Source organism: Danio aesculapii, chromosome 4 (genome assembly GCF_903798145.1).
Source record: "Danio aesculapii chromosome 4, fDanAes4.1, whole genome shotgun sequence".
Taxonomy (NCBI): Eukaryota; Metazoa; Chordata; class Actinopteri; order Cypriniformes; family Danionidae; genus Danio; species Danio aesculapii.
Window position 1 is genome coordinate 28,804,025 of NC_079438.1, and position 13,482 is coordinate 28,817,506.

General features: G+C 40.4%; 4 non-coding genes across 4 annotated transcripts; 1 reads left to right on the plus strand and 3 right to left on the minus strand.

The window, feature by feature from the left end:
- Positions 1-3,051: 3,051 nt before the first annotated feature.
- Positions 3,052-3,123, plus strand: trnap-ugg (transfer RNA proline (anticodon UGG)). Its single transcript has one exon. It is a non-coding gene; the product is annotated as a tRNA-Pro (tRNA).
- Positions 3,124-5,885: 2,762 nt separating this feature from the next.
- Positions 5,886-5,967, minus strand: trnas-uga (transfer RNA serine (anticodon UGA)). The gene has a single exon. It is a non-coding gene; the product is annotated as a tRNA-Ser (tRNA).
- Positions 5,968-6,431: 464 nt separating this feature from the next.
- Positions 6,432-6,513, minus strand: trnas-aga (transfer RNA serine (anticodon AGA)). The gene has a single exon. It is a non-coding gene; the product is annotated as a tRNA-Ser (tRNA).
- A 248-nt stretch (positions 6,514-6,761) lies between these two features.
- trnal-uaa (transfer RNA leucine (anticodon UAA)) lies at positions 6,762-6,842 on the minus strand. Its single transcript has one exon. It is a non-coding gene; the product is annotated as a tRNA-Leu (tRNA).
- Between the last annotated feature and the right edge of the window lie 6,640 nt (positions 6,843-13,482).

Here is a 13,482-nt window from a genome sequence, read left to right on the forward strand (position 1 = left end):
GAATGATAGACATTTGGAGAGAGAGAAACGGAAGAAAAAGGAGTTTTCTAGAAGACAAATAGTAGGGAATTTTGTAACTCAATCGAGAATAGACTATGTGTTATGCACAAGAAATATAGAAATTTATATAGAAAAAATAAAGTACGATGAAACTGTTTTAAGTGACCATAAATTTTTATTGTTTAATTTTAATACAGAAGAATACAAAGAGGCCCAGGGGTGTGGACATTAAATAGTGACATTTTAAAAAATGAAGACTATGTTAAAAATAAAAGGAATAATAGAAAAGGAAAAAGGAAACCAAATATATAATGAAGACAAAAGACTATGGTGGGAAAATGTCAAATATCTGATTAAAAAACTACAATACAATTTTGTAGAATAATACAAAAGAATAAAAGACACAAGAAAAAACATAAAGAAATCTTAGAAAAGAACTAGAAAAAAATGAAAAAGACATACAAAAATAAAAGAAATGGAGGAAAACTGAAAGAAATTGAGGAAAAGAATATGGAGCTAGACTAAGAAGCAAGCAAATATGTAGTAGAGGGAGAAAAGTGCACAAATTCTTCTTTGATTTAGAAAGACAAAAAGGAAAGCAGAAACGATAAAGATAATACAAGGAGCAAAAGGAGAAAGCATAGAAGGAAATGAAGACATTTTAAAAGAAATAAAAACATACTATGAGGAGTTATTTAAAACACAAGGAGTTGATGAATTACAAATGGAAAAATTATTAAAACATAAAACAAAAATAGATGAAGAGGATAAAAGAGAATGTGACCAGAAATAAGAGAAGAAATAAGAAAAGCAATAGAAAGCTTGAACAAAAGGAAAAGTCCAGGAATAGACGGGTAAATAGTGAATTTTACGTATGTTTTAAGGAAATTTTAATACCAATTTTAACTGAAATTTTTAAAGAAATACTGCAAAAGAAGAATTAAATGAAAGAATGGGATGGGATTAATGAAATTATACACAAAAAGGAGAAAAGACATTGTTAAAAAATTACAGACCAATCACAATGTTAAACAGATTTGAAGATTTTAACTAAATTTTAGCAAATCGATTAAAAGAAGTGATGCCAAAAATAATTCAAACAACACAGGCCTACGCATAAAAGGAAGAGACATAGCAGACATAACAATGAGCATAAAAGACATCATAGAATATATGAAGGACAAAAAAGAGGAAGGATATATCATAAGTTTGGATTTGGAAAAGCTTTTGACAGAGTTGAACACCAGTTTTTATTTGAAGCACTTAAAAAGTTTGGTTTTGGAGAAGTTTTTAGAAAATGGATCAGGATTTTATATAAGGGTATTTTAACAAAAATTAAATGTAATGGCTTTTTAACAGAATGTTTTAAAATAACAAGATCGATAAGGCAAGGATGTCCTCTGTCAGCACTCTTATATTCACTTGTGGCAGAATCCCTGGGCCTAGCTATCAGTGAAGAAGAAAAAATAAAGGAATGGAAATTGAAGAAATAAAGTAAATAAAATGTTTCAATATGCAGATGACACTACATTAATAGTAAAAGGAAAAGAGAGTGTGAAAGAAGCGATGAAAATAGTCCAACAGTTTTGTAAAGGATCGGGAAGTAAATAAATGAAGACAAAACGGTTTATATGAAGTTTGGAAAGGAGACAGATTTAGCAGATTGCACCAATTTTAAAATAGAAGAAATAAAGATTTTAGGGGTTTTAATGGGGAAAGATGCCAGAACAGCTAGAGATAATGTGGGAGGGTTTTTTAACAGATATAGAAAGGAGGTTAAATTACTGGAACTAAGAACACTGACATTAAAAGGAAAAGTTTTTAATTATAAATGTTTTAATGGAGTCTAAGTTGTGGCATGTTTTATATGTTTTAGAAATGCCAATGTGGATAGAAAAGAGGTTGAAAAATGTTTTACTGATTTTTTATGGGGAGGTAAGCCACCAAGGATTGCTTTTATACAGTTGTAGGGAAACAGACAAGGGTGGGTTGGGTTTAATAGATGTAGAACAAGGAAAAATAGTTTAGAGTGAAAAGAATAAAAAAGTATCTAGAAAAAGAAAACAAAGCAGTGGAAAAAAACAATGAAATATTTTTTAAACAAATGTGGTCATTTGGGTCCTATGTCCCATCATCCACATTCGTGTCTCATTGGTCCTGGGGTATGGTTCTCGCGTATGTGACTGGTCTTGAGTTTCAAATTCCAGACAGGCCACTCTCATTAACTTGAAATCACAACCTTTCTGCAGCTATTTCCTTGTTTGTGCATTTCATCATCATCCACCTAACATGAGACCGTTAGTTGAAAGCCACGGGGTACTTGAAGTCAAGATCTCCATTACCAAAGCTTAGCAGAACCTTTTAGCTTTGTAACATGACAGTGAGATTCAAGCAAGATTGGATGAATCTTATTTGAAGTGTGCAGCAAGTCTGAGATTCGAAGCTAGCTATGTCCTCAGATCATCACGTCTAAGTTTTGAGAAGACCAGTCGGAATTGTTTCACACAACTTAAATGTAGCCCAACAAAGACAACCCAGATGGGACTTGAACCCACAATCCCCAGCTTGAAGGCTGATGCCTTTCCATTAGGCCAATGGGTAAACACTAGTGTTTGTCATATCTGATGTATGGCTCAGGAAGTTCTTGTTACTCAGAAAAAGTACTTTAGGATCCCTATGCCATATTACATTCAGACGATCTGATATGTACACCTAATGACAAAACAGCTTCTCTGAGGAGTTTTTCCATTGTCATGTCTTTTTTTGACCTAAGGGTATGAACCTAGCTTTTTAAAGGTAACACTGGATTGTCTTGCACAGTCAACTTAAAAGGAACTGCATCAAGACAACCCAGTTGGTACTTTAAACCCACAATCCCCAGCTTCGAAGGCTGGTGCCTTATCCATTAGGCCACTGGACTGTTTCATACTTACTGTGAACTGTAATATGCCTCCAGGAGTTGCTGACACACGTAACAAAAACAACATGAACAAAGAGTAGATTGGATCGGTCTCACAGAATTTTTTGTGGCACTGCAGACTGCTTCTTCAGGGCTCGTTGGTCTAGGGGTATGATTCTCGCTTTGGGTGCGAGAGGTCCCGGGTTCAAATCCCGGACGAGCCCTATGACAGTCATAGAAAAAGCAGCTGTGCTGTGCTATCCATGGTGTTTATATGTTAATTGTAGCAGCTTTTGCTGTGACTTTAGTGAATGAACATTTAGTGGACTTCTGATCTAAATCAGTCTAACATGTACAATTATACAGACAAAAAGGAGTGGCAATGATTCGGTTGTTAGATTTGTTTAGGATCTGAACAACCCACCAGCTTTATGTAAGCACCATTTTTGTCTTGTACACAGTCTCTTCTCTGTAGGCACCATGCAGGATTCAAAATGGCCTTTCGCGTTAGGTATCTCGTTACCCTTTTAGTCATAATAGGTAATATGCATGGCAATGCAGAAAGTTATGACATGCACACACATCTCAAGAAGGTTTTGACAGCTACCGTGTTTCATCATCCACCAAACATTGCTCCCAAATAGAAGTAAGACCTTCAAAGACAACCCAGATGGGACTTGAACCAACAATCCCAAGCCCCGGAGGTTGATGCCTTATCCATTAGGCCACTGGGCCATTTCGTCAATCATTTGTCATGGATCTTTTGTATGCCTTCACAAGATGCCAACGCATGGAAAACTGCACTTTAGGATCTCGATGCCAGTTTGCATTCCATCAAAAAAGATGTGTGCAACTAATGGTCAACATTTTCATTGTGCAATCATCCACATTCGTGTCTCATTGGTCCTGGGGTATGGTTCTCGTGTAGGGGTGTGACTGGTCTTGAGTTTCAAATTCCAACCAAGGCCACTCTCATTAACTTAAAATCACTGCAGCTATTTTCTTGTTTGCATTTCATCATCATCCACCTAATAAGAGACCATTAGTTGAAAGCCACGAGGTACTTGAAGTCAAGATCTCCCTTACCCCCCGACAATACTTTCTCATCACAGCACAGACCTGCGTCCTCTTAAAAATAACAGATCAGTCGTCCTCTAGGAAACGGCGTTTCAGAGCTGTGCCATGCCACTGCTAAGCTGCACCGTGAAAGACCTTGAAGTCATTAGTGTTACCAAAGCCATGGTCCAAAAACATGGCCAAAAGCACATTTCGCCTGGGCCTTTGGAACTGTGCTAGCATCAGTCTTGAAAAGAGCTGTGCATAAAGCAACTCTCCAGAAGCAGATGGAGTGGGGAAAATGTGCCACAAAGGGACAGCCAAAAGGACTGGGCGACTTGGAAAAAAAAACTATCAAATCCCAATCTTGATGAGCCGTACAAGATGTTGCTGTCGATTTATTGAACGTTTCTCTAGGCAACTCAGAGTGTAGGGACTACAAAAAAAGCTAAATTCCAACTAGTCGCTGGACTTGAATTATTCAATATGGGATTAATCACGCAGGCCCGCAACCAAACGTCGCAAAAGCCACAGTTCCTCTCACAGAGAGAAAAAGCAAAACGGCTGCCGGCTCCTGAGTTAGCAGGGTTCGAAGCTGCGCGGGGACCCCAGTGGATTTCAAGTCCATCGCCTTAACCTATCGGCCACGACTACACATGGTGGCAGGCTGTTGACTTTTTCTGCTCAATGTGGGCAACATTGAACGCAGCACAGTTGGGGCATAAATGGCCTGAGGTTGTAAAAAGCAGCACAAGCATTGCTCGCAGTTAATAGGAACACGCTGCAGTGACCCGGATTCGAACCGGGGTTGCTGCAGCCACAACACAGAGTACTGACCACTATACCATCACGGCACACCGCTCACTCACCGATAAGCTCTGCAGCTGCCTGGACACTAAGGAACACTGGTTTGTTTGCGAGATTCAGAGGAGGACGGCATTTCCATTAGGGGGCAATGAGCAAAAACAGCAAGTGGACTTTGTGGAAATACTAACTGACGTAGTCAGCAGGGTTCGAATCTGCGCTGGGAGAGCCCAATGGATTTCAAGTCCATCGCCTTAACCTCTCGGCCACGACTACACCTGGCCTTGACTCGTCCGCTCTGTTGGCCGGATGTGGGCAACACTAGAAACAGCAGAGGTTGGGGTGAGATATCCAGCCGTGGCCTGAGGTGGCGAAAACTCAGCCCAGCTTTCCGTTAACAGGTACGCGCTGCTGTGACGAGGATTCAAACTGGGATTCTGACAAACAGACAGGCCTTCGCCCAAACAGGGACTTGAACCCTGGATCGTCAGATTAAAAGTCTGATGCTATATCGACTGAGCTATGTGGCTCCTGTCTATGAAAGCACCTGTTTGCGGAGTTGGCCCTCTGCAAGCCCAGTGCCAGCTGACAACACTTTCTCATCACAGCACAGACCTGCGTCCTCTTAAAAAAAAACAGATGCAGGCGTCCTCCAGGAAACGGCGTTTCAGAGCTGTGCCATGCCACTGCTGAGCTGCACCGTGAAAGACCTTGAAGTCATTAGGTGTTACCAAAGCCATGGTCCAAAAGCATGGCCAAAAGCACATTTCGCCTGGGCCTTTTAGACTGTGCTAGCATCAGTCTTGAAAAGAGCTGTGCATAAAGCAACTCTCCAGAAGCAGATGGAGTGGGAAAATGTGCCACAAAGGGACAGCCAAAAGGACTGGGCGACTTGGAAAAAAAACTATCAAATCCCAATCTTGATGTGCCGTACAAGATGTTGCTGTCAATTTATTGAACGTTTCTCTAGGCACATCAGAGTGTAGGGACTACAAAAAAAGCTAAATTGCGACTAGTCGCTGGACTTGAATTATTCAATATGGGATTAAACAGGTAGGCCCCAACCAAACGTCGCAAAAGCCACGTTCCTCTCACAGAGAGAAAAAGCAAAAGCAGCTGGCTGTTCCGTAGTCGGCAGGGTTCGAACCTGCGCGGGGAGACCTCAATGGATTTCAAGTCCACCGCCTTAACCTCTCGGCCACGACTATGCATGATCGCAGCCAGTTGACTTTTTCTGCTGAATGTGGGCAACATTGAACGCAGCACAGTTGGGCATAAATGGCCTGAGTTGTAAAAAGCAGCACAACAGCATTGCTCGCAGTTAACAGGAACACGCTGCCGTGACCTGGATTCAAACCGGGCTTACTGCGGCCACAACGCAGAGTACTGACCACAATACGATCACGGAACACCACTCGCTCACCGATAAGCTCTGCAGCTCACTGGACACTAAAGGACACTGGTTTGTGACCGGGATTCAAACTGGGATTTCTCTGGCCACAACACAGAGTACAGATCACTGTACGGTCGCGGCAAACCACTGTCGCTCACCCACAGCTGCCTGGTCACTAAGTGACAGGGGCTTGTTTGTGAGATGCAGAGGAGGATTCCAATTACGTATAGAAGGCTTGAAAGAAAAGAGAACAACAACATAAGTGGACGTGCAAAACAATGTAGTCGGCAGGATTCGAACCTGCGCAGAGAAACCCCAATGGATTTCTAGTCCATCGCCTTAACCACTCGGCCACGACTACAGATGTCTGCTTTCTCTCTCCTGCTGAGGTGGCAACCAAACACAGGGTCAACAGGGGTAGAGGAAGGTGCACTAGCTCTAGTGCAACTTTTCTGTACAATCTCTGGGAAGCAGGGACAGCATAGCTCTCTAATCCAATACACTCAGCTAACTTCATGGCACTCTTTCCACACAAGCTGATGATCTGAATTCAGAGCAAATGCCACAGTTCCCCTCACAGAGCGAAAAAGCAAAAGTAGCTGGCTGTTCCGTAGTCGGCAGGGTTCGAACCTGCGCGGGGAGACCCCAATGGATTTTAAGTCCATCTCCTTACCTCTCGGCCACGACTACGCATGGTGGTAGCCTGCTGACTTTTTCTGCTGAATGTGGGCAACATTGAACGCAGCACAATTGGGGCATAAATGGCCTGAGTTGTAAAAAGCGGCACAAGCATTGCTTGAAAGCATTAGTTGAAAGCCACGGGTACTTGAAGTCAAGATCTCCATTACCAAAGCTTAGCGGAACCATTTAGGTTTGTAACGTGACAGTGAGATTCAAGCAATTGGATGAATCTTATTTGAAGTGTGCATCAAGTCTGATAATTCGAAGCTAACTATTGTCCTCAGATCATCACGCCTAAGTTTTGAGAAGACCAGTCGGATTGTCTCACACAACTAAAATGTAACCCAACAAAGACAACCCAGATGGACTTGAACCCACAATCCCCAGCTTCGAAGGCTGATGCCTTATGCATTAGGCCACTGGGTCAACATTAAACTTTGTCATATCTGATGTATGGCTCAGGAAGTTCTTGTTACTCAGAAAACAGTTCTTTAGGATCCCTATGCCATATTGCATTCAGACGATCTGATGTGTACACCTAATGACAAAACAGCTTCTCTGAGGAGTTTTCCATTGTCATGTCTTTTTGACCTAAGGGTATGAACCTAGCTTTTTAAAGGTAATACTGGATTGTCTTGCACAGTCAACTTAAAAGGAACTGCATCAAAGACAGCCCAGTTGGTACTTTAAACCCACAATCCCCAGCTTCGAAGGCTGTGCCTTATCCATTAGGCCACTGGACTGTTTTATACTTACTGTGAACTGTAATATGCCTCCAGGGAGTTGCTGACACACGTAACAAAAACAACATGAACAAAGAGTAGATTGGATCGGTCTCACAGAATTTTTTGTGGCACTGCAGACTGCTTCTTCAGGGCTCGTTGGTCTAGGGGTATGATTCTTGCTTTGAGTGCGAGAGGTCCTGGATTCAAATCCCTGATGAGCCCTACGACAGTCATAGAAAAACCAGCGGTGCTGTGCTATCCAAGGTGTTTTTATGTTAATTGTACTAGCTTTTGCTGTGACTTTAGTGAATGAACATTTAGTGGACTTCTGATCTAAATCAGTCTAACGTGTACAATTATACAGACAAAAAAAGGACCGGCAATGATTCGGTTGTTAGATTTGTTTACAGATCTTGAACAACCCACCAGCTTTATATGTAAGCACCATTTTGTCTTTGTACACAGTCTCTTCTCTGTAGGCACCATGCAGGATTCAAAATGGCCTTTCGCGTTAGGTATCTCGTTACCCTTTTAGTCATAAGAGGTAATATGCATGGCAATGCAGGAAGTTAATGACATGCAAACACATCTCAAGAAGGTTTTCACAGCTACCGTGTTTCATCCACCAAACATTGCTCCCAAATTGAAGTGAGACCTTCAAAGACAACCCGATGGGACTTGAACCAACAATCCCAAGCCGCGGAGGTTGATGCCTTATCCCTTGGCCACTGGGCCATTTCGCCAATCATTTGTCATGGGATCTTTTGTATGCCTTCAACAAGATGCCAACGAAAAGGAGCCGGGTAACACTTTATTTTGATGGTCCCCCTTTAGATAGTCTGCTGACCGTAAGTTACTTTTCAAGTTCTTATCTGTTTACTTTCATCTGGATAGTATCTGTAGATTGTCTTTAAATGTTCTTAGGCAATCAATACAATGTCTACAGCATGTAAACATTTATTATTTTAGGTTCAATTTAGGTTCTAGATGTTCAACAGTGTATCAGTAGATATGCAACAAATCCTCAACAAGTTTTCAGAACATTGACCTCCAAGATGTTTGTTGTTATTGTCTGCATGTAGTTGTTATCCAGTTTATGAATAGACTTTGAGTAAACATTCAGATGCCTATAAGTAGCAACGCAAGATATTTTAACATAAACTTTAATCAAATATAAAATAAGGGTTAGGAACAATCTAAGAGTGTTCAATTAACTATTTGTTGCATTTAACCTAACTTTCAGTAGACAGTTATTTTACTTTAAAGGGCACATAGTTTACCTCTTTTTTATGATTTAATATTAATATTATGGTTCTTCTGAGTGTGCCAGTTTAGGTTAAGTTTAAAACACAATTCAGATTTTTTTATTATGTGTTAAAAGTGTCATGTTGGGGGCGTGTCCACAGTTCGCTGATTTATGGGTGTGTTGCTTCACATGTAGTTAGTTTCGGCTTCCCGCCAACGTAACAAGTGGTGGGGCCATGAGCTCACCGCTCTGCGTTTGCAACAGAGTCTGACAGGCAGACAGAGAAGGAGCAGCAGTGAGAGGTTCAGCAATCAGTCGTACATGTACGACTCTGACACAGACCAAGCAGAGAGTACAAAATCATATGTGTCTTTGTACAGTTTTACAGCCAACTGTGTGCTAGTTTCAAGTGCCGAGCTTGTACACAGGAACTAATAATCACGCACACTGAATTAACTTTGAATTAACTAAGACACTCTCTGTGGCGCGGCAGAAACATGAAGTGTCCCGAATCATCGCACCATGCATTTTTTAATTCTAAACATAGGTTTCTATCAGGGTACACACAACGGTAATTCAAGTCTGCAGCGGTCCGCGGCGCCCAGCCGTCGACTTGAGTGTACCCTGATAGAAACCTTGTTTAGAATTCAAAACGCATGCTAGTTAAGATCACATGGAGCTTTTGGGATCGCGAGAAATGCAAACGGCTGAAGTATAAGGTAGACTCAATGAGAAGTACACATGTTTGCAAACCTACCTAAAGATACAACCAATAATTCCGATTAGAGCAAATGTGGAGAATTTGCTCTTGTGTTGAGCCCAATGAGCCTTGCATCTAAAAATAGATGTAGTGTGTTCCTTTAGTGATATCGCTTCGACTCACGCTGAAAATGGCGGACGTGAATCACAAACTGGGGATATGATGACGCGCCTGTCAATCATATTGGTGGGCGGTTGGACCGCACTCCTACATAAAGTTGCGGTCGGTTTGAAAACCGCTCCAATTGGTCCATCGTTTTATGTTGTTAAATTGAAAAAAAAGCACTGGTGTGCTTATATCACCCCAATATGATGGTCTATACACCATACATGTACATATGACTGTCCAAACAGCTTGAAAAGTAGATTTTTTACCATAGTGCCCACATTTATCAGCTCATCTGTTGTCACACTGGGCCCATCAAAATGAAGAAAAACCTAAGAAATGCTGTTGAATGACTGTAAGGAGCCAAATTCACAGACAGCATGGCTACTAATCTGTAAATGTTCAGCAGTAGTCAACAGACGGGTAGTAGTGACACTGATGCAAGTATTTGAAGACAAAACACACACAGACACCACCACGTACAAGAACATACAAATAAATACCAGAGTCATTAGTTCGTCCAACTGCTTTAATTTATTGCTTCAAAACAAATAAAATAAAAAAAAAAAAAAAAAATTAACAGCCCAGGTAATTAAGCTGAAGAAAACATTTGGTTCAGGACAATTAAGAACAATTGTTGTTACATCCCAGCGGAATGAACCGCAATTTATCCAGCATATGTTTTTATGCAACTGATGCCCTTACACTGCAACCCATCACTGGGAAACATCCCTACACAATCACTTACACACATGAACTAAGGACAATTTAGCCAACCCAATTCACCTCTACCACATGTTTTTGGGACTTGTGGGGGGAACCGGAGCACCCAGAGGAAACCAACGCGAACACCGGGAGAACATGCAAACTCCACACAGAAACACAAACTGACCCAGCCGAGGCTCAAACCAGTGACCTTCTTCCTGTGAGGCGAACGTGCTACCCACTGCACCACCATGCAGCGCTATATAAATTTTTTTTTTTTTAAATTCATAATTTTTTCAGGCTCAGTTCAGTAATTTAACTATTTTGTGGCAAAGAATGTTTTTTTTCATTGTCTTAACATAGTCGGCTGAAAAATAACTAATTTTAGAAATACAATTTAGACTGTGGAGTGACGTGGTGGCGCAGTGGGTAACACGTTTGCCTCACAGCAAGATGTCAGACATGTGGTACAGGTGAATTTAGTAAGCTCAAATAGTCCGTAGTGAATATGTGTGAGAATGAGTGTGTATGGATGTTTCCCAGTAATGGGTTGCAGCTGAAAGGGCATCTGCTGTGTAAACATGTGCTGAATAAGTTTGTGGTTCATTCCGCTGTGGCGACCCAGGATTAAAAAAGGGAAAAGAAATTTAATGAATTTAGACGGCATTTAAAGGTTTTTGCATCTGATCTCAATATAATATATATTTTGGCATTATAAGCTGAGCTTATTGTGCTCTACTTTTTTGCTTCTACATTTTAACAACAGTAAACAGAAACATTATTGAACAAAGAAACATACAATAAACATGGCCTTAACAATAAGCGACATAGCAAATCTACTCTAATCACTTATTCAGACATAAAGGCAAAAGTGAACCTTCCTTTTCATTGATGGGACTTTTATGTGAACATCTCCAGCAATGAGCTCTCTACACTTTTGAGCAAACTCTGTTCATTTTCCTGGTGTGAAGCTGATGCTGTTTAAATTGCTCACTGTTAGCAAAGTACAGCTCTGCAATTGGAGCGAGCTGGGCCACTGCATTTCGAGAGACACCTTCTCTCTGGAGTGCTCTGGTCATGGTTGCTCCACGTCTTGTCAGCTTCAAAAGCCTTTTGTAGCGCTATGACATCATGAACATTATTAGCTGAAAAACTATTTAAAACAATTAATATACCTTCATCACCAAATAATCACAATGCAACCACCTATATTAAGCCTAATGAGCACGTAAAATTAGAAAGAAGTATCATTAACACTGGCACATCTGTGTGTGTGTGTGTAAGAGCGTGAAAAAGTACATTTGAGACAGAGATAGAATGTAGGTGTGTGTGAGAGAGCATGTACAATAGTGAGTGTGTTAGTGAGAGTGTGTACAAGCGTGTGTGTATGCAACAAGTGTGTGTACAATATGTGTGTGAGTGAGAGTGTGCAAGTGTGTGTGTGTGTGTGTATGCAACAAGTTTGTGTACAATATGTGTGTGAGTGAGAGCATGTACATGTATATCTAAGAGGGAGAGCATGTATAAGACTGTGTGTGAGAGAGATCACATGCTTGTGTGTGTGTGTGGTGTGGTGTGTGTGTGCGTGCGTGCGTGCGTGCTTGTGTGTGTGTGTGTGAGAGAGAGAGAGAGAGGAGAGAGAGCATGTACGTGTGTGTCTATGAGAGAAAGAATGTCAGTGTGTATGAGAGAGCATGTACAAGAGTGAGTATGTGAGTGATTGTGTGGTCAAGTGTGTGTGTTTGTACAATATGTGTGTGAGAGCATGTATATGTGTGTAAGAGAGAAAGCATCTGTAAAACTGTGTGTGAGAGAGAGCATGTACAATAGTGAGTGTGTGAGTGAGAGTGTGTACAGGTGTGTGTGTGATTGTGTATAAGACTGTGTGTGTGTGTGTGTGTGAGAGACAGAGAGAGAGAGAGAGAGAGCATGTACATGTGTACTTTTGTGTGTGTGAGTGTATAAGAGTGAGCATGAACTGTATGTGTGTGTGAGAGAAAGAGCATGTTTGTCTGAGAGAGAGTGAGAGAGAGAGAGAGAGATAACATACTTTTATTCCAAAAAAAGTTAACACTTTTTCAACATCCTCAAACTTTAAACAGTATTCAAAACATTAAAAAGACAAAACCAACTCTCCATCACTCTCCACAATACACAGAACCTTTCAACAGACCATTTATCCACAAAAGATTTTAAATTATTTGTTAATTTATAAAATGCATACTCAATTTTTAGTCGAGCTTCTAACATTCCCATATAAACTTTAAAACATCTTTTGATCCATTTTTCTGAATTTTGTTTTTCCTTGAAATCCATATAGACAGTTTAGCCACTCCAAAAACAAAGTTCAACAAGACATGTTTTTGTTTTTTTCTTGACAGAATATTTCGGACCAAAAATGAACAAAGGAAATGAAAAACATTCTCCCCATTTCATAACCCAAAGTTCCAAAAGATCAATAACACTTTCAGTCTATTACATCCACAGAACAAATGCATCAATGTTCTGTCTGATTACAAAAAAAGCATTCTATTTCTGATTGGGATTAAAATGTGAACATGTTTATTAGTCGCTACAGCCCGTGAATTATTCTCCACTGAAGATCCCCCGTCCGTTTATCTATTGGCATTTTATACAAAGATCTCCATCTTCCTTTTACAGAAATTTCCTGACTAAATAGACCACACCATTTGATTCTTTCATCCGCATAAGATATTTACTATGAATTACTTTCACTGATATCATGTATGCTTCTTTCTTGCCCAACTCTTCAAAAGAAACAAAAGACACATCCACATGTGACAGAAAATCATTTTCTGAAAAAATCCAATCTTTCACAGTCTCAGAAATATCTAAAACCGGAAAAACATATTCACATCCATCTTCCCACTGATTAATCAGATCATTATCCTTAATAAAATCCCTTATTGAGTTTGGCAAGATTCATACACTTCTACTACAATTCTTTTATTAGTCTTTCTGATCTTATTTTCACCAATTGGCTCAGAACGGTAATGAAGACTGCATAGCTTTTAGTAAATGGCCCAACTTTGTACAGCCTGCCTCTCTCAATGCCACACGAATACTGTCAGAATTTAAAGAATTTAC